Below are 22,759 nucleotides of genomic sequence, written 5' to 3'. Positions count from 1 at the left end.
ATTACAAATGACAACAAATGAAAATCTCAAATTCATCATATCAGAAAATTAGAATATTACTGAAGACCAATAAAAACAAAGGATTTATAGAAATGTTGGCCAACTGAAAAGTATGAACATGAAAAGTATGAGCATGTACAGCACTCAGTATTTAGTTGGGCCTCCTTTGGCCTGTATTACTGCAGCAAGGCGGCGTGGCATGGAGTCGATCAGTCTGTGGCACTGCTCAGGTGTTATGATAGCCCAGGTTGCACTAATAGTGGCTTTTAGCTCTTCTGAATTGTTGGGTCTGGTGTATTGCATCTTCTTCTTCACAATACCCCATAGATTTTCTATGGGGTTAAGGTCAGGAGAGTTTGCTGGCCAATTAAGAACAGGGATACCATGGTCCTTCAACCAGGTACTGGTAGCTTTGGCACTGTGTGCAGGTGCCAAGTCCTGTTGGAAAATGAAATCTGCATCTCCAAAAAGTTGGTCAGCTGCAGGAAGCATGAAGTGCTCTAAAACTTCCTGGTATGTGGCTGCGTTGACCCTGGACCTCAGAAAACACAATGGACCAACACCAGCAGATGACATGGCACCCCAAACCATCACTGACTGTGGAAACTTTACACTGGACTTCAAGCAACGTGGATGAAGTGCCTCTCTTCTTTTCCTCCAGACTCTGGGACCTTGATTTCCAAAGGAAATGCAAAATTTACTTTCATCAGAGAACATGACTTTGGACCACTCACCAGCAGTCCAGTCCTGTTTCTCTTTAGCCCAGGCAAGACGCTTCTGACGCTGTCTGTGGTTCAAGAGTGGCTTGACACAAGGAATGCGACAGCAGAAACCCATGTCTTTCATACGTCTGTGTGTGGTGGTTCTTGAAGCACTCACTCCAGCTGCAGTCCACTCTTTGTGAATCTCCCCCACATTTTTGAATGGGTTTTGTTTCACAATCCTCTCCAGGGTGCGGTTATCTCTCTTGCTTGTACACTTTTTTCGACCACATCTTTTCCTTCCCTTCGCCTCTCTATTAATGTGCTTGGACACTGAGCTCTGTGAACAGCCAGCCTCTTTAGCGATGACCTTTTGTGTCTTGCCCTCCTTGTGCAAGGTGTCGATGGTCGTCTTTTGGACAACTGTCAAGTCAGCAGTCTTCCCCATAATTGTGTAGCCTATAGAACTAGACTGAAAGACCATTTAAAGGCTTTTGCAGGTGGTTTGAGTTAATTAGCTGATTAGAGTGTGGCACCAGGGGCCATCAATTTTGAACCTTTTCACAATATTCTAATTTTCTGATATGATGAATTTGAGATTTTCATTTGTTGTCATTTGTAATCATCAAAATTAAACAAAATAAACATCTGAAATATATGAGTTTGTATGTAATGTATGAATATAATATACAAGTTTCACTTTTTAAATGGAATTACTGAAATCAATCTACTTTTTCATGATATTCTAATTTTATGACCAGCACCTGTATGCTGTAATTAATTCAGATCTTTTATTTTCAGTTTTTAAATTTCTTTTTTTTTTTCTGTGAACTGTTATTTTTAACTTATCCAGAATATAATTTAATGAAAACTGACCAAATACAGGCTGTGATGTACTTGTAACAAAATACTGATATTTTTGTTGATAAAGGGAAACTAGATGTTGAACATATACCCCTCGTTACACACGCCGGTTCCTTTTTAAAAGATAGAAATATAAAAAATATAACAGAGGATGTCTGGGGGACAGTGATTTGTCTACATGTTATGAATGTTGGCATACCATAAAGAATAAATTATGAACAGTTTAGTTTGTGCCTTCACGTTGTTGCCCATAGGAAGACGTTACTTGGATGTAAACTAACCGAATATCTTCAGAACAGCCCCAAATGACACAAAACTCATATGGGTGAGTAGAACATGATGTAATAACATAAAATCAAGGGTCAAATGTAAAAAAAACGGTGTTTTCCTTTAACCTTGAAGTTGTGGGACTTAAAAGGGAAAATGATAAGATGACGTTTTCCAATAGAATAAAAGTTTAAATAAAATGTGGGGTATTTTAATGTTGGAAAGTAGAGCTGTAAAAGTAGTCTTACTCGTACTGCTGGTGTGGGTCTTTATTTCCATTATGCAGCTGTACATAATAAATTCAGCTGTATTTTATGTTTCTATAAAAATTGTTTTTGTGCTGCAACACAGATTGGAAATGTTCCTGAGAGTCATTCACCATCAGACACGTTTACACACTGTCCAGTAAAAACAGGAATTTTCTCCTTTCCATAAACACATTTACATGGCTGTCAACGATCCACGTGAACACAAGACAAGCAGAAGAGTTCAAATGTATGGCACTAGTGGCGTGGGGAAAGAAGGACGCTTGCGAGGGCTAGCTACTGTACTAGAGGGAGATCAAAGGACAGCGGTGCATCAGCGAAGTCTGCAGGGCAGAGCAGGTGATTCCAGTTGGCTGGTGTCTGCCTTCAAGCTAGGGAGGGACGAGGAACAATCCTTAACTGAATTTATGTTCATCCACTCATTGAGCTTCCACAGCCTTGTGATATCAATTCATCCCATTTTGTTCTTAAGACATCTCTCGATAGCTGGTAGCTAGCGCACTCTGTGATACCACTAGCTGCAAATAGATTATTAATTTAAAAGTGTGTTATATTTGCATTGTTTGCTGTAAAACATGATTTTTGAGAGAATCAGCTTGAATTGTGTTGCCCTTTAAATTAATTTCACCTCCCAGACGGAATGATTGATCTTTTTGTCGTTCTTATCTTGAAAGTTAAGTGAAGAAAAATAAATAATAAGCTTTGGAAGGAAAAAAAAGTGGAGATTTGTTTTTGTTTTTTTTGTTTTTTTATTGTCAAGGGTAATTTAAAACAGCTTAAAAAATATTAAAACAATAAAACACAGTAATGACACTAAAACTGCACAAAAAATGTAATTAGCTTTCGGGATAAAAAGCCATATTCAGCTGTAAATGTCCTCGATCCAGAACTCTTCAAGGGGAATAGTTTTAGTCTTACATGGTAAAATTTATTTCAGAAATTTTTATCGTTTTTTTCACTGGATTGTTAAAAATAAAAGATCAATCAACTAGAAAAATAATCGGTAGGTGCGGCCCTGCAACCAAGAGGTGACCTAGCAGTGTCACTAAAGGAAGCAGAGAAAGATTTCAGATGGAAAGACACAGAAACAGAAGAAAATGTGGATTAATCACAGCTGATGAGGTCATTTCAATATTTATCAGAAAGGACAGAGATTTTCCAACATCTTGTAGCTGTAGCTCTGTTAGAGAAAACAGAATAAAAGAGAATTAAATAAATATTAAAACAGAAGCGGTCAGTCCTTCAGAATTAAAAGCCCTCTGAAAATAAAAAGAAAAGCTGAATAAATTACATCCCCGGTTCGCCATCTACTCCAGTGTTGCTGCAACGTCGTCACAAATGTGTCGCTGAAAGGAGAAACCTGCAGCCTTGAATGAGTGCAACATCTAAAATATGAAACAGAGCATAAATATTCAGCAACAATCTCTCCAGTGATTAAAGATCGCAACAATTAAACTTTGTATTAGCATTAATCTGCTGTGTCGTCTATATTTTATTTACATAGCATAAAAGCTCTTCGCGGCTTTCTGACACAATCCAGGGCAGGGTTCTAAAATAAACATCGCTGAGGCATCAAAGTAGCTCACATTAGTTTTTTTACTCATCTATTTACAAAAATCTATCCTGATCCTTCATTCATAACATGCAGCCTCTCTGCTTCGACTTCAGCAGTGAACTAAGACGGGCCAAAGTCCCGTGGTTGCATGTCCTGCCCTCAGTTGAGCCAACGTGTGTGTGGCATCGGCGGTAAAGTCATAGTCACGCTCTGATGCTAACCCTGCCTGGCGTGTGCATTAGTCCTTTCTTCTGTCTTCACATAGAACTAGAGAGGTTAGAAAAATTGCCTTAAAAAAAAAAAAAAAAAAAAGGAGTCCTGTGGATTACCTGCAGCTCTCTGTCCACGCTCACAACACCTCACCTTTAAAGGTTACCGTCTTCCCTAAAGAACGTGGTGCTGTCATGAACCAGTCACATTTTTAATAGGACCCACATGAATAATGGCTCCCACTCATGGCTCCATGCTCCAAATAATTCAGCACGGGGGGGGGGGAATGGTACTGCTTTGATGTTGGGATCCCCTTCAGCCAAAGTACAGAACGTCATGGGAGCCGGGGTCAGGCACAAACCATCAAACTTCAGCCCATCTTAAACTCTGAACCCAGCAATCCTTCTAGTCAGGATGGCTCATCACTAGTTTTAGGGGAGATGAAAAAAAAAAAAAAATCTCTTTTGCTTTTGACCATTTCCCCCGCAGACGGTATCATGATGGTCAGAATAGGCTGTTTATCATCTGAAGCTGGCATGAGAGAAAACACTAGATTAACAGATGCTTGTTTCTAAAACAACCTTCAAGTTGAGGAGGTTTTAGGATTTTAAAATTGATGTTGAACGATGGTACGATAAACTGTATATTTTAAAAATGCACCAGAGAGAACAGACTCTCTCATGGACCGCTCCCTGGTCACCCTCTAATCCTAATGTACACTTTCATACATGATTATGTATGTATGTGCTGTGTGTACACCATGTCACCCGCATTGTTTTATGCTTTGTCTTGTGCATCTGGGCCCTGTTTACTTTTTTTTTTTTTTGTGTATGTTTGTTTATCTGTGTGTTCTAAACTTTAAAAACTTAAAATAAAATTTATGAAAGGGGGCGATTCGGATTGCTGTTGGAATATCCGCCGGTTTAACAACTTAAACCCACCTTGTAGTTACTGCTTCCTTACACGGCGCGGGACCTCCCCTAAAGTCAACTTTAGTAGTTAGCTGTTAGAGGCGAAATTATAACCAGATAAAATGGTAACGGTTAATTAAAGCTTCCCAAGAACAGGGGATTTACAATGAACCAGTCAAATTTAAAAATACCTTATTGAAATTGACTCTGTCCTGTGATTTGAGTAGATCATGATGATTTCATAGACTTGTGTAGTTTGTGTAGTTTTGTTCTTAGCCATTGCCTTTTCCCTCCAAATGTCACATATTACTTAAAAAGAGAGGATTACTTTAGAGTAAAATCCACCTGTTGAAGTTTGATCAGATTCAGAGTTAAATGAGGTCTGAAACACATGATTCCTACTTTGAGGACGACATCCCCTCGACATGGGAGGAATCAGGGCGGATACTGCATAAAGCTGCAGTGACAGAAACGGGACAGGGTTGGTCATTGCACTGTGTGAAACTGCGAGGGCCTCAGAGTAAAAACATCTGACATCTTTTCAAAGCGAGCCCCAAACAACTCACCTTGACTTGAAAAATAAGCAATGTCAAAATCCAGACAGTCACTTCCCATAAATATTTCCATTTCCCAGCACACAGATTTGATCTACTTCTCCTGTGTCTGACAATGGGTCTCCACAGCTTTGGGTCCTATATACTTGGAAGAATGAAGCAGCACCAACAGGAGTATTAAAGTATTCATCTGGACGACCGCCTGAACTACTAAAGGGATCAATTTGCTGGTTATTAAGTAGCACTTTTCATGTCTACAACACAAAGGAGCATCATTCAGAATCTCCCTCCGAGAGTCGGCTAAAAACGTTTGACTTTACCAGGAGTATTTTTTCAGTAAAATAACAGAGCTCTCCCCAACATTACGACAGCAGGCTTTTCACTCTGCATCACCATGAACACGTTTCATTTCTGACTCTGACTGACAGCCTGTTTGAAGAACGACTTGTGAGGAATCAAACGGAGAGCCATATTCCCATGTGCTCCATACATACAGAGTGTTTTAAAATACGAGAATAAAAAGAAAAATTTGAGGTTTGAGTTTATTTTCTAAATGCGAAGCTTATGCTGCATTGAATGGTGTAAAGATGGAGGACTTCAGCAGATAAAATGAGATCCGTCCTCACCAAAAATCAACTCATATTATAATAAATCTGCTTTGGTAATCCAAGTAAACAGTAAAGCAAACAAACGATTTTTACAGTATATTAACAGTATATTAAAGCCCATATTAAACTGGAATTCAAAAAACAACAAGAGAACGTAGCCTTACAGCGCTCTCTAAGCCATCAAATCTGTGCAAAAAAACCAAGATAAATTTATTCTCTTTATTCTTTGCTTACAAGTGGTTCTGCGAAACAACATTTAAAAATGTAAGTCAATAGCAGCAAAATCAGAGTTGAAAAATAGTTATGTTGATCAGGGTTGAAACAATTAATCAGATTAACCCTGATTAATTGATTATGAAAAAATATTGTCAACTAATTTGGCTATCGATCTAAATTATTAACTGGGACACACAGCATCCAAAATATGGCATTTGCTGAAAGAACAACCCAGTCAGAGCAGAACTCAAACCAAAATGTAGAAATATTTTAAATTTAAAATGAAAAATCTCCTTTATCTGTAAATATGCTCTATCTAAAAGTTGGTTCAAATTCTACAAAAAAAAAAAAAAAAAAATTTTTATATATATATATATATATATATATATATATATATATATATATATATATATATATATATATATATATATATATATATATATATATATTTTAACGCCCTTCTATTTCTCAACCTTAAAAATCATTGAGGGGTCTGAAATTGTCATCGTAGGTGAAGGTCCACTGTGAGGGACATTATTTAAAAAAAAAAAACAACTTTTTTTAACTATTTATTTGTATGATACAGTTGCAAATAAGTATTTTAACACCTCAGAAAATCAATGTTAATATTTGGTACAGTAGCCTCTCTTTGCAATTAGAGGTCAAACGTTTCCTGTAGTGTTTCACCACACAGCAAGAGGGATTTTGGCCCACTCCTCCACACATATCATCGCTAGATCAAGCTGTTTGAAGCAGGAAGCATTTTAGTATTTTCTTAATGTGATAATGGTTCAGAAAATAAATCCAATCAGCATTCATCCTCAACAAGCTAATCAGTCCCCAGAACTGACTCCTATAGCGCCATTTACACTACCCATTTGAAACCGGTCCGAGCACTGTAACCGAGGTAACTTGACTGTAAATCGAATGCAGCTGAACTGGCAGTGCCAGACACAAACGCACCACGCTAAATCTAGTAGTTCAACACTAGGGCAGTTGTGGCTCGGTTCTCCGATAACAAAAAGCGCCTGAGCAGAACGCGTCATCTACTCTTCACTCAGCTTATTTTGCTGGTTTTCCAGCGTTTCCAGCTTTGAAATTCACAGATCTCTTCACCTGTTCACAACACAAACTTCTTCTCAGCGTATTAACAATAAATGGCATCAAAAGAGCGTGGTGCGACCTGGCTGATGCAGAGTCCGAGGCTCTCATTGAAAATTGGGCGGAGAACGCTATCCAGGCCTATAAGCTCCTGAATGTTATAGGTCGCTGCCAAAATTGTTTGCCTTAATCACTCCTTGAGAGCTGTAGTAACGCCAATAGGAGGCAATGAACCGTCCCAGCATTATGTGTAAATAATCCTAAGATCCAAGATTGGCAAGATTAATTGATCGAAGCTCAGAACCAAACTCGGCACGGATCGGTTTGTACTGTACTGTATGGATTGGTTACTGCATGGGGCATATGATTGAAAATAGGATTATGCAAAGAGGAAGGCTCAAAGAAGCCTCTGTCTGTATGCTACAACCTTGCGAAATGGTACAGAGGATTACTGTTCTATTGGAAATTAAGAGCTGAATAAAGTAGAAACAGCAAAGGTGCCAATAAGTAACAGACATGGTTTTATTATTTCAAAATGAATTAATCAAATAAAGGTTGAGCTCCACACTATAATAGAAATAGAAAGAATTGCTCCAGTTATACATTGTGTGACACCACTGTGGCACATAGGCTGACTCATTGATTGAACTCATTCTATCAAGAACAAATACATTGAAAATCAATTTCCATTCCAGTTGCAGATTATATGGCATCATTCCAGCCATTCGCATCTGGGAAAATGGGAACCAGAAAGGTCATCTGTAGCTTCTTTCCTTAAGGCGCAAATACCTGGAGAACATTTTCACATTTTGTCACACTGACAACATGCTTAAAGGGTTTCATTCATTCTTTGCAATATTAAGCCCAGTTCAGCTGATGACTCCAGCTGCATTTGTAAAAAAGATAGCATCTCTCTGATTTAAGACTCAACCCCTAATAGTGATGCTCTCCAGAAACATGCTGCTGAAAATATTCAAACCTTAATGTGCACGATGGACACATGAATCACTAAAAAAGTGTTTGTTGATCAAAACTCACATTGTAGCAGTTATCTATAACAATACAAATCAATTTACTTCAGGAGGCCCAAACTGAAAATGAGATTTGATTCGGCTATGAAAAAAAAAAAAAAGAAAAAAAAAGGGTCTGTTCTTTATACAGTGTTTCCCCTCAACTAATCTACTTTGGCTCTGAATATAAAGTATTTCAAATAAAAGAAAAAGGTATTAAACTCAGAGAAAGACCGACTGTATATCATTTCTCCCATGGCCGGATAGTTGTTAAGAAATGTTAAGAAAACTGCAGCAAAGATAAGTTCTAGAGGATAAATAACTGAGGAAGAGATCTAAATGTAATCTAGGACAGGGGAAAAAGTTCAAATCTACTAGCAAATTGGAGAAGATGAAGGTGTGCAGCCAGCATGAGGTAGAGAAACACATAGTATGTGGCTGAATGCATACTGCCAGGTGCGTTATCTGTTAAGATGGAGTCAGGTTACCAGTCAGCCATGAACAAAACTGGTGTTCACTCTGAGCAGCTGAAAAATACCATGCCAAGCCCCTCACAGCTGAAAGCCGTCTCCTCTACGTTAAAGATGCCAAACTATCAAGTTGTGTGCATTACATACTCTGAAGAATTTGTTCGATTTTGTTTATATCCAACAGGTTCCAGTCTTTGCATTATAAGGCTATAGGATACCAACTGAACTTTGCTAGTACTGCAAAATCAAACAGTATCATAATCATAAACATCATTGTGACACGGAGGGTGTGGAAGAGAGAGCAATTTTCCATGGCGGACTTGAACGCAGCATTGTATGCATAAAATTACAAACTCGATTTTAATACCCAGAAAAATATTCAACATTCTGTACCATTTTGGATACCATGGCGATAAAAAATGGCAAAAGTGTTTTTGTTCCTGCATGGAGTTTGCATGTTCTCCCTGAGCATGCGTGGGTTCTCTCTGGGTACTCCAGCTTCCTCCCACAGTCCAAAAACATGACTGTTAGGTTAATTGGCTTCTCTAAAGTCCCCTTAGGTGTGAGTGTGTGCTTAATGGTTGTTTGTCTGTGTTTCCCTGTGATGGACTGGCGACCAGTCCAGCGTGAACCTCGCCTCTCGCCCGTAGACAGCTGGAGATAGGCACCAGCACCCCTCACAACCCCACTTGAGACTAAGCATGTTAGAAAATGGATGGATGGATTAGTTAAAAGCATGTGCAAAAACAGTGCAAAATAAATAACCAAAAATATATATAATTTTTACGGTTGTTGGAGGTATTATTCTGTTGTTGTGAAACTAATCTAGAAATCTACAATGAAAAGTAAAAATTTTGAACCTTGTATTTTATTTTGAAGCAAATTAGTATTGTATTTGGATACAGTGTTTGATTAATGATTGCTTTGATAACCCTACCACCCAAAAGAAGCCACTTTAATAGAAAAAAAAACCCAGCATGGCTAAAAGAAAGCTCTGGAGATGCAGATTACTCTCACAAGTTGCAGTATTTGTGACACAAAGCGTCAGGCCAGAAAGAGGAATATTTGTAGTCTAAAGAAGCCTCTCTTGCACCAGATTTTCCTCTGAAAGAACATTTTATGGCAAAAAACCCTTTGAAGTTTCTTAAAACATACGTGAAAGGCTCAAGAAAATCTGCTATGCTAGATACTGCTAATCAAATGCCCTTGATTTAATGACCAACAGCAAATATTATAGCAGAATTATAAAAGATGGAGCACAAAGGTCAAAGTCAACACAACCAAGGCTTTAGGGAAGCAACTGCTGCCATCCACTGAACTGGGGTAACGGTATAAAACATTTTCCTGGTTATTATCAAGCTTAGAAAAAAAATACTGGTCTAAGAAATGTTCAAACAGCTAGCAATCTTTCCAGGAAGTAATCAGCCCAGCGAATTCAACGCTACGTCAGACCGTGACGCGATTCAGAGGAAACAGAAATAACCCAAGAGCTTTCACATTAAACAGCTCCCAGCATGTTAAACGTATTTCTGAAGCAGAGCTTATATGTAGAGGCCAAACGGGAAAAAAAATAAATAAATGATGGCACAACTTAAAAAAAAGGATGTGAACAAGAATAAAAGACTGCAACGATGTCTAACTGACAAATAAGGCCAAAGTTAAGAGGTCTCACTGTGACACACAGCGCTGTGTAGGGCTGCATTACGCAAACATGGGAGATTTTATCAAAACTAAAACAGTGTTAATGTCTTTCTACATTGTGGAGTCATTGCAAACACTAAGAAGGTAAGTACATTTAAGGACATCTGCTGTTTTGGCAAAGAAACATCACAGCCACGTCATACCAACTGTGAAACACAGTAGCAGGGGGGGTTAGTCAATTAGAAAACTATATAACAAAGTATCTCTAATAATAGAAAATTAAGAAAATATTTCTCGAATATGTTGCTTTCTACCATCTCTTTATTCCCATTAACATGTTTAATGTCCTGCCAGTAAAGGTATTACTGCTGCATGGAGGCATATGTATGGAAGCTGCTGAATGTGTCCCAAACAAGCTGACCGGCTGATAAAACACACCGAGACTGTCGCTGCTGTTTATCTCAGACAGCAGCTGATTCCGACGGAAAAAAACAGGATGCCTGGTGTTTTTACAGGAAGAGAGGCCGGGATACGCAGAGATAAAGTTTCACTACGAGGACAAGTATCCATTTCAAATAACTTGGGAATGCTATCTCACCTAAAATAAGTGAGACAATGCTCAATAGGCAAAAGGAAATCTTATCTACAATTAGAAGACAATCTTATGAACCATTCATCTCCCCCCCAGCCCCGTAGATGAGCCGAGTCTCTTCCTTTCTATCACTCTTCATGAGATTCTAAACGACGCACAAGAGAATCACTGTCGCACCGAGGGAAGTCTGATTAATTTCACTCCACCAGACCAATCCTACAATTAGGCTAGACTCTAAAGTGTTTTTCCAGGTTCTGCCGGGAAAAGAAAACATACTCAGGAAAGGCGTCCAGAGAGCAGGAAGGCAAAGCCATTTCATCTTATTCAGTCTATGCATCAATTACTTTGCTTGCAAACAACAGCTCGTCAGCCTTGAAGTCGATTCTTGCACCAAAGGGACCGTTTGCCCCAACGTGGTATTCTGAAGATATTATTAGCTCCAGCAAACATCTGAATAAACACAATCTGTTAAAGAAAAATCATTAACAGTTATTCTATGATTCAGACTAGGTTTAGTTAATGTAATGCTTTCAGTACCAGGACGGTTATCTCTATACCGGATACGTACACTAGCTGAGGTCAAAGTTCAACATCCAGATACGGATACCGGATTTATCGTGATTAATCGATAATTGAAATAATAAACTATTTTAGAAATAGATTAATAATTAACTGGAGTCTAGAGACTCTAAGATCTGCTTTTAGCTGACAGGGTGAACCACTTATAGGAGTAATTATATTAAAATTGTTAAAACACGTATAAACATTTTGTATGTAAACATTTTGGACCCCTATTTCATCATTCTATCTCTATTCTCCCACTCTGCAGAATTTGTTAGTTCAATCTCTAACGGTCTGCTCTCTCTGCTTTTTCTCATAGTAGCTTTGCCTCGTCTGTTCCCGTTTGGCTGCGACTCCACACTGGAGAGCAATATCAGCTGTGCTGCTGCCATCAACACCTTTGATTAAATATGGTGGACATCAGCCTGTTTTTCCAGTGTAGTCCTGTTTCTCTGACTTTGACTGGCTGGATGTGCTCTCTTCATCCTCTGACCTGGGAGCTGGCTCGAAGCTCGTCTGCCTGGCTGTGCGTTTCCTGGACAGGACACCTTTTATAGCTGCTTTTTTTTTATCTTTGCTTCCGTCTCCTTGAACCCCAGTCGGTCTCGGCAGATGGCGGCTCACACTGAGCCTGGTTCTGCTGGAGGTTTCTTCCTGTTAAAAGGGAGTTTTTCCTCTCTACTGTCACTACAAGCATGCTTAGTGTGAGGGATTGTATTCGAGTCAATGAGTCGATGCAATCAACTGATTTTCCTTAAATAGAAAACTTTGACTGTATGATCTGGTGAACTGTAAAGTGCCTTGAGATGACATGTGTTGTAAATATAATTAAAATAAACTGAATTTAAGATTTAAAAAATGTTTTTGTCAGTGAATGTGCTATATAAAGAACTCCACAAGAACTCCCCAATTTAGTAAAAAATCTTCTTTAAAGAACCTTTTGCTTTGCATCCAGAGTCTTTTTAACTTCATCTGATTGATTCATTATTACACATGAATACATTGGTCAGAACTGAAAACAGACTTTTGGAATAAAGAGAGGAATAAACAGGGAAGAAAGAAGCAGAGAGTTAAAGGGCAGAGGAGAGATGAGACAATGGACTCATTTATCTGTGATTGCAAATTTTAGAAAATGTTAAAGCTAAAAAGTTTAAAAAAATAAATTTGTAATTATTTTTCTTTTTCCCTTAAATATCCAGACAGTCGGGAAAAAAAACGTGTATTATTAATTCCTATGCTTTATTGATCCCTCTGAGTTTTACACCCCTTGTCACAAGTCTCGTGCATTTTTTTTATGGTGCTATGAACAACGGTACATTCATCTGGGTTTAAAAGGCAGTGCCCACAGGGAAGGGTAGGGAACGTATAGATCAATGACATAGACTAGCTGTGTGAAGGTTAGGGCCACCCAGTCTGCTCCCTTTGGGTTTCAAATACAGGAGCATGAATGGATGAGTGAAAATTTACAGACAGCATTTTCTTCTGCTGCGTAGGTCCGTTTAACCGCCGCTGCTGATCACTGTGCTGGGCACCAGTCCCCCAGTGAGTGATCTCAGCCGTTTTCTCTCCTCTTAACCTGTCACCTCAGCAAGAAGGGAGGCCGTATCTTTGTAAAACATAGAGTAAGGCCTCAGACTCAGCTTTGATCGTTTTTTTTTTTTTGCCAAGGCTGCCTTAACGGCGCTCTGTTTTAGCTGACCGTAGCACTCGGGTTCTGCTAAATACACATTTACTCAGCAAATAAGCAATCTTACCTTTTAGCTTCATAATCAGAAAAGCAAGTCTATAGTAACAGCTTTTCTGCACTTTAACAAGCCAGAAAGGTTTCAAATTCCACTAATTTAATAAACACTGAACACAGGACCCTTCAAACAGACATATTAACCCTTTTTTTAAGTAATTACACCATAAATCCATCCTATTTTTACAAAGCATCCAGCTTCATTAAGGATTAACATTTGTACAGTGCAGATAAAACCTTACCTTCAAACTAACATTTATATCTAATAAAGCATTTGCAATGGACGTATACATCTCTGAAGCATAACAAAAAACCCTTTAAACTCAACTAATCAATCTGTGTTGCATCCAGGCTTCAGCAAAAAAGGATTTAGTGTTTATTGGTAGTTCTTCATCTTTGGTCCTGTTTAAGCCATTGGAACATATGCATCTAGAAAAAAAAAAAAAGCTACTAAAAGGTATAACAACAGTCAGCAACGCTCACTGGTTTTCTGACTTACAGCAGCGTGATGAAATCAGCTGCATTGTTTTCTCCAATGCGAGCCCTAAATCCCATCCGGCGCTCTTTATAAACATGCCACCTGCAGCTTGCTTACGTTCATCTTAAAGCTGTTTTACCTTAAAAAGCTGGCACACTTGTTAGTTTACAAAAATAGTCTGTCCTTGTTTGTCATGATACTTCCAAAGAAGAGTCTTTTTTTTTCGGTCAGCTGAAAGGCAGCTGGTAGTAATATGTGGGGGAGGGGGAGCAACTTCATATAGCTGAGAAAAACCAGGTGATCTTTTAAGCTGAACACATGTTAAATTAATATTGAATTAAAATTAGGTTAATTGCAACATGGCTGCCATTGTACACTTTATTTTTTACAAGTTTTTAACTAAAATAAATAAATAAATACCAGGGGTGAGGTTTTTGATGGTTACAGTATAAAACCTCAAACTCCATGCTATTCCTGACATTTTGAATTGAAAAGGCTTCCTGGAAGGGAAGCGATACATCTTAAAACTTGGAAACAAAGTCCAGTGGATTGTTTCCAATGTTTTTTTTTTTGTTTTTTAGAATGACTATGACCTGGATGACTGAGAATCTTCAACAGCTTACGCATCAAAAGGTTTTTAACCACCAAAAATTTTAATTTCTATCTCGGCTTTTTATTATTGGCACATTCAAGGGGGAGGTTTCATAATAAAAACAAAGGAACTAAAAAAAACAGGAGGAATAGAAGGAAGAATCTAAACGAATTGAAAGGTTTTCTATAAAAGGGGGGTGCGGGTGTAATCCAGTAACAACCAGAGACCAGATCTTGACACATAACAAGATCTTAGCTCCTAGTGCTTTATCACTTTATTAGTGAAAATATACGTGGATGTTCCCAAATGAAGGAATTCATATGTACCCTAGTGGCCAGTAGGCGATATTACAGCACCATAAATTTAAGCCTTTTAAATATGCCTTCATTCATTTCTTTAAAATGAGAGAAAATTCTCCAACAACAGCCTAAGGTCTTCAGAAAGACGGGAGAGTGACAGCTTAAAACGACTTTACAAGATTATAGACCACTTTGAAAAGATTATAAGAAATAAATCAGGCTTGGTGGAAGCCAAACATTAAGACATCTGCACAGTAACCTATATCAGCTCAACTAGTAAGCTGGCCTGCATGCAAGAGATCAGGAAGGAAGATTAAAGTCAGTAGTGGTGCATATCAAAAGAACATGTGTATAAGGATTTCATTGAAAGTTGGCAAATTTATTGATGTATTCGCTAATTTTAACACCTTTCATTTGCATTGGGAATCTATAACGTGTGTTGAGAATTATCCACAACACGGATTCATTTTTTTATGTGATATTACAGGGAATATTATATTTTTAAAGATGTAAAACAAACAAAAATAATTTTTTTAATTTCCAAACAAGTTTATTATATTTACTTAAGATTTTTAATTGGACAAATTTGCTGACTTACAGTTTGGATTTTTATCTGAACACTTTTCAATGTTGGTAACAAAGGTGAAAAAATTATTTTAAAACTGAAACGTTTTTCCATACAAGGAAATAGTTGCACCAACACCAACATACTCAAGAAAACTCTCTGTAATAGAAACTAAAATTTAGCTTTTCTTTATGAGATTGTTTGCATTCAACCTCTATTGGCCCGACTTTATACGAGAATTAGGAGCCTAAACAGCTTTAGACACGCTCATTATGGGTCTTCTAAAGAAGGTGGATAATAGTAACTCTCACCACAACAAAACTGACATTAGATGGTAAAATAATCTCCATCATATGAGGAATGGAACAATGGTCAAACCAGCATCCTATGAGAAGGTAATTAACCATAAGCTACATCAATATAACTGTACTTGGTCTGTAACGGTCTAGTAAGGAAAAAGTAGTACGGTAGTTATTTTTTTTTTTTTTTTGTATGACTGTGATAAGAAGCATCCACTTTAATTAGCCTAATTTTGTTTGATTTAATGTCAAGATCTTAAAGAAATTATAACTAAAATAAATTATTTGGACCTTTTCAGTATTTTTAGGAATTCCGAAATCTACAACCCGACAAAATACTTAAAAACACAAAAAATTATGAAGAGAAATAAACTAAAATACAACAATCAAGTTTTTTTTTTTACGGTCTATGGGCCGGATTTATCAAAGGTTTGCGTGTATTAAAACGTGAGCTATTTCACTGCGCACGCTAAAAAATGTACAAACTGATCTATCAACAGCGTGCTAAAAGGATTTGGTCTTTAAAACGTGCTAAATAGCGTCTCTTATCCATTTAGTACTTTTTCTGCAATGAATATTCAATATAGGGCGTTTACACGCAAAAGTGCGTCTTGTGGGAGGAGAACATGTAAATATATTAATTTAGCACTCGCAAAGTGATTTATCAGACCTGAAAGCAATTTTGCTAACGGTATCTGACTCTATATTTAACACGTTTCAAAAGAAGGTGCAAATGGTCTGTATGCGTAATTGCGCACACATGGCAGCGGTTATTGTCGCAAGAAGGAGACATCGAAATGAAGCAAGGAAACACAGAGAACGCATTTTTTCACTCCGTGTGAATATTTTTGGAATGAACGAGGAAACGATCATCAAAACATATCGTTTATCCAGCATTGCCATTTTGGAGCTGTTGGGGGAACTCCGAATGGATTTGGAGCCAGCCACAAGGAGGACCCACGCAATACCAGATATCACGAAACTCCTTGCAACATTGCACTTTTTTGCATCTGGGATCTCCCAATCTCGTTTTTCAGAAGTGCTGTCCAACGTTCTAAATGCCATGTCGCCCTGACGCCCTACCGGAGAACCCCGACACCCTGCGCCTGTGGAGCAACATGCCAATGCAGTCATCTTATCCACAGTCACTTCTTGTGAGCCATTTGGTATGTGCATTTTTCTACAGGCCGATACAAAACACCTGTTTTTTTTTTGTTTGTGTGTTTTTTTCTTACTGCGGTGAAGTAGAAATTCAGCCACATACCACCTTAGGGAATAAAGGTTGCCAAAGTTTATATATATATATATATATATATATATATATATATATATATATATATATTTCTTTTTTTGGAGGGGGTGGTGTCACTGTAAGATTAAAATTTCTTAATGCACTAGTTTGCACAAACTACAAACTACTTTGCCGCAAACCACAAAACGCGCAAAACCATCATTTAAATAGGGCGTCTCCAACAGTTTTGCACCTGCCACCAGTTACGCAATCGCTCTTGTTAAATCACCCGCAAACCGTGGTTCAGCCCCTCGCGCAAAATTCCACTTTGCGAGCGCAAATTACTGCACGCAAAATTGGATCTTGATAAATCCGGCCCTATGGGTACAAAATTGGCAAAAGGGAAGAATGACAGGGGGTCCACTTTAACAAAATGATTTATAGCACTTTTAATTTATCCATCCATGCTTGCTATTAGGACATATGACAGCAATATTTCTTTTGGTTTGATCAGGACACATTAAGACTTTAACAGAGCAAGAATTATTTACCAATCTTATGAATCATTTCCTGTATAATCAAAGAAAATTCTCCTTCCAAGAAAAAGACATTCAGTTAAATATATATGGTTAAAATATTCGGTGTGATCAGGAAAAATTGGAGCTAGAATAGGGCAATGATATATTTAGAGTTAAGACTCTTATAGAAGATGTAAAAATAAAAAGTTTAATACCGTATTTTCCATCCTTTTTACAAAGAATAATATTTATTTAGTGTTTTTAAACAATAAGTAGCTTGTAAAGCATTGTTTTTCTTTGAGGTAGAGCAGTCCTGCACAATGCATTGAGTCACGATCACATCAGCAAAGTGAAATGTTTCTATTCTAAGGATACTTGGATGCAAACCTGTCAGCTGCTTGAAAACTGTTTTCCGTTTATAAATATGGCCACTAAACCAGACATTCACTGTCTCTAAAGCTCAAAAGTTACAACAACGCATATAGATCTCGATGACCACGGTCAGAAACTCCCAAGTAGTGCTGAGGACATTGTGACGATAAAAAAAAGGTACTGAAATAGAGATTTGAAATCATCCTTGCAGCTTTCTACAAACTACTATGATTTCTTCACTAATGGAGCAATAGTTTGCCTCCCCTCCGAGAATGATCTAATTCTAGTTTCTGTTGGTTTTTTTGTCTTTCAATGGAATATTAATCTCCCCAAAAATTGCACAAATTGTTCAAGGATCAGAAACAGAATTTTTATTGATAGTGTCCAAATCTGACATGTTTACTTTTACTTTCTATATACAGGTGCTGGTCATAAAATTAGAATATCATGAAAAAGTAGATTGATTTCAGTAATTCCATTTAAAAAGTGAAACTTGTATATTATATTCATACATTACATACAAACTCATATATTTCAGATGTTTATTTTGTTTAATTTTGATGATTACAAATGACAACAAATGAAAATCTCAAATTCATCATATCAGAAAATTAGAATATTGTGAAAAGGTTCAAAATTGATGGCCCCTGGTGCCACACTCTAATCAGCTAATTAACTCGAACCACCTGCAAAAGCCTTTAAATGGTCTTTCAGTCTAGTTCTATAGGCTACACAATTATGGGGAAGACTGCTGACTTGACAGTTGTCCAAAAGACGACCATCGACACCTTGCACAAGGAGGGCAAGACACAAAAGGTCATCGCTAAAGAGGCTGGCTGTTCACAGAGCTCAGTGTCCAAGCACATTAATAGAGAGGCGAAGGGAAGGAAAAGATGTGGTCGAAAAAAGTGTACAAGCAAGAGAGATAACCGCACCCTGGAGAGGATTGTGAAACAAAACCCATTCAAAAATGTGGGGGAGATTCACAAAGAGTGGACTGCAGCTGGAGTGAGTGCTTCAAGAACCACCACACACAGACGTATGAAAGACATGGGTTTCTGCTGTCGCATTCCTTGTGTCAAGCCACTCTTGAACCACAGACAGCATCAGAAGCGTCTTGCCTGGGCTAAAGAGAAACAGGACTGGACTGCTGGTGAGTGGTCCAAAGTCATGTTCTCTGATGAAAGTAAATTTTGCATTTCCTTTGGAAATCAAGGTCCCAGAGTCTGGAGGAAAAGAAGAGAGGCACTTCATCCACGTTGCTTGAAGTCCAGTGTAAAGTTTCCACAGTCAGTGATGGTTTGGGGTGCCATGTCATCTGCTGGTGTTGGTCCATTGTGTTTTCTGAGGTCCAGGGTCAACGCAGCCACATACCAGGAAGTTTTAGAGCACTTCATGCTTCCTGCAGCTGACCAACTTTTTGGAGATGCAGATTTCATTTTCCAACAGGACTTGGCACCTGCACACAGTGCCAAAGCTACCAGTACCTGGTTGAAGGACCATGGTATCCCTGTTCTTAATTGGCCAGCAAACTCTCCTGACCTTAACCCCATAGAAAATCTATGGGGTATTGTGAAGAAGAAGATGCAATACACCAGACCCAACAATTCAGAAGAGCTAAAAGCCACTATTAGAGCAACCTGGGCTATCATAACACCTGAGCAGTGCCACAGACTGATCGACTCCATGCCACGCCGCATTGCTGCAGTAATACAGGCCAAAGGAGGCCCAACTAAATACTGAGTGCTGTACATGCTCATACTTTTCATGTTCATACTTTTCAGTTGGCCAACATTTCTATAAATCCTTTGTTTTTATTGGTCTTCAGTAATATTCTAATTTTCTGATATGATGAATTTGAGATTTTCATTTGTTGTCATTTGTAATCATCAAAATTAAACAAAATAAACATCTGAAATATATGAGTTTGTATGTAATGTATGAATATAATAAACAAGTTTCACTTTTTAAATGGAATTACTGAAATCAATCTACTTTTTCATGATATTCTAATTTTATGACCAGCACCTGTAATGACGGGATCAGTAGAACCACAAACTCTTACCTTTTCCAAGACATTTAAACCTTTATAGGGCAAGTTAGTGTTTCTGATCACTTGCATACACCTTACAAATGGAGTCCCCCCCCCCCCATCCCAGAGTGAGGTCTAGAAGCACAAGATCTATATCCAGCCATTAAGCAAAGATACTGCTACATGGCTGTACGTCTTATTTCGGCATTGACCAATTAGATGAGCCCTTGAATGATATATTACCTACTATAAATTAAGTTGGAAAAAAAGTTAGGTCAAGAAAAAAGGGGTCGTGGGGGGGTGTTGGTGCCTATCTTCAGCTGTCTACGGACGAGAGGTGGGGTACACCCTGACAGGTTGCCAGTCTATCGCAGGGAAACATAGAGACAAACAACCATTCACGCACACACTCACACCTAAGGAGAATTTAGAGAAGCCAATAAACCTAACAGTCATGTTTTTGGACTGTGGGAGGAAGCTGGAGTACCAGGAGAGAACCCAAGCATGCTCAGGGAGAACATGCAAACTCCATGCAAAATTGGCCAGGAAAGGAATCTGCAACATTCTTCAGCAGTGCTACCAACTGCTCCACTGAGCAAACGGTAAAAAAAAGGTACAAAGTTAATTGAAAAGTTAAAAAGTAAAGTTAAGAAGTTTATAGCTTAATTAACATTTATATTTATGTTTATAAACTAAAAAATATAAATGCCAATATCAGCATTAATGCCTCTAAGGTTATGCTGTACAAAAAAAAATAAAATGTGTTTCCTTCACTCTCAGTGTTTTTCATTTTTTATGTTATTTTTTCCTACTTGCTTTGATTCCGTTTTATTTTCCTATATTTTAATCATGTAAAGCACTTTGCATTGTCTTTGTACTGAATTGTACATATGTCCATCGACATATATAATAACGTTTTTTTTTAATACACACACACACACACACACACACACACACACACACATACACACATACACACATACATACATACATATATATATATAGAGAGAGAGAGAGAGAGAGAGACACTTTTATAAAACTATTGGCTTCAGCTTTTGATTTTCAAAGTATTTCCCTTAGGGCCCTATAAAGGGTTAGGACAGGCATCCCCAAACTCGGTCCTCGAGGACCGCTGTCCTGCAGGTTTTAGAGGTTTCCTTGTTCCAGCACAGCTGATTTTAATTGAAAGATGATTAACAGGCTTCAGCTCTACTGCAATCATGATAATCAGCTGTGCTAAAGCAGAGAAACCTCTAAAACCTGCAGGACAGCGGCCCTCGAGAACCGGGTTTGGGGATGCCTGGGTTAGGAAATGGACTCATTTTTTATTTTTTCACATTCAAAAAAACAAAATTTAAAGGTTTGTATGAATTAACTATAAAAAATGATTCGTTAAGGGGTAAGAAAAAAAAAACAATGTTGATTAAAAAAAATAATCCAGAATCAGAGTAAAGCCCATACATTTAGAGGTATTCCACTATGTTGAAAAAGCACCCTGATAGAATAGGTGCTGTTGCCATAATCAAGCACTGCATGTCTGCTCATTCATTTTGTCCCCATCCCGCACACACTGCGGCATTAAAGCCAGCTCACATTTAATGCTCCCATATCTGCGTTAATTGAACACGATGCGGTCTCCAGAGCGCAGCTTTCCAGGCTCCTCTGACAAGAGCTGAGCTGGAAGGGAGGGGGGAGTAATACTAATTATTATTATTATAATATTTGACTAAGGAAATCCTACAGCAACCACCGATATATCCTCCTAACGTGCAGCTCGAAAATGGAGAGAGGGAGCGGGTCTTCTTGGTGTTATTCTGAGACCTTAGTGCCGCTGTAGAGGATTACCAACCTAATATTATATAAACACCACCGGAACCATGGTTCATCCACTGCAGCCCCGAAATGACTCCAAAAAAAAACATGGTACTCACTGCGGGCGGACAGGAAAAGGAGAAGCGGGGTTTTCAGACCTCCTGTGTTTAGGGTGAAAACCACCGGCTGGACGTCTGTTTTCCTCCGTGTCGACGCTGCTGAGGAAGAAAGGCGAACACGGAGAGCAGGCTGAGCTGTAGCAAGCACTGCGGTGTTCACAGCCTGCTGCTGCTGACGGCCCGCTTCTTCTGCTGCAGGGGGAGGGAGTAGGACCATACCGCCCCCTGCTGGCGGGGAGACCAAACCGCTTCAAGGCTGTGGTACTGGCTGCTGTTCGGCCGCTTTATTAGTGTTACTGCTTTTAACCAAACCTTGGGGTGAGATTTTGAAATAGTTTGCAGAGCGTAGCCAGAAAATCCTAACAGGGGTGGCCAGTCAAAAACCAAAGTACATTGAGGGGTGGCCGAAAAGCACCAGAACCTCAGGGTCAATCTACGTTGTTCCACCAGGAACAACCACAACATCCATATTTTCTAAATAAAGACAAACTATACGTTCCTACAGCCTTTGCTAACAAATAGACCCATATATTTAAGCATCTACGCTGTGTAAATAAAAGGTATAGAGATCAAAATTCCGAATTTCGAACACAGTTCAATTGTCATTACCCACTTTTATCAATAATCATTCTGCAAAAAAAAATATATTTAAATCTACTAATATCCACATTTGATGAATTTTTATGTTATAATTAAAGTAATTATCTATGATTTAGACTCCTAAATGACTTGCAGATTCACTTAAATTTTTCTTTATCCCATATATTTCAAAATTTACTTCTGAAAAGAGCATGAATTCTGTATCTATCATCTTTAATGTTTGCATATTGATGTGCATAATTAACCAGTGTTTCTGTTGTCAAGTAGTTGTTAATATATGGAAAAATGTAAATATTAGATAAGTTTGAGCATTCCCCTTCAGAGTATTACTGCTGCCACCCTCTGTATTAGAGGGAAAAATGGTAGGGGTGGCCACAGGGGTGGCCAATGATTGGCTAAGGGTGGCCATGGCTAGCCTGGGTGCCAGTCCGAACTTAGTCCCGCCCACAAGGTTTGAGTTCGGGGAAGTTCGGTCTGGCTCTGCTCCATAGTAGCGCGAGTATTAAAGCCCACTGTCAGGCGATCCAATCAAATTGTCAGGGCGGGCTTTATACGATGATGGACAGATGATCAA

The 22,759-nt window shown here is 38.4% G+C and overlaps 1 protein-coding gene across 3 annotated transcripts in view; it reads right to left on the bottom strand.

The window, feature by feature from the left end:
• adarb1b (adenosine deaminase RNA specific B1b) overlaps positions 1–21,769 on the bottom strand; it is a 181,738-nt gene extending 159,969 nt beyond the window's left edge. For all 3 annotated transcript variants that reach the window (XM_038305083.1, XM_038305081.1, XM_038305082.1), the window contains exon 1: positions 21,586–21,769. The gene's annotated coding sequence lies outside the window, so the exon portion shown is untranslated. The remainder of the gene's footprint in view (positions 1–21,585) is intronic.
• Positions 21,770–22,759: the final 990 nt, after the last annotated feature.

Source organism: Cyprinodon tularosa, unplaced genomic scaffold, assembly GCF_016077235.1.
Source record: "Cyprinodon tularosa strain WSP-4 unplaced genomic scaffold, ASM1607723v1 ctg551, whole genome shotgun sequence".
In the NCBI taxonomy this organism is placed as follows: Eukaryota; Metazoa; Chordata; class Actinopteri; order Cyprinodontiformes; family Cyprinodontidae; genus Cyprinodon; species Cyprinodon tularosa.
The sequence above is the reverse complement of the archived record's forward strand: the minus strand, read 5'-3'. Positions and strand labels throughout refer to the sequence as shown.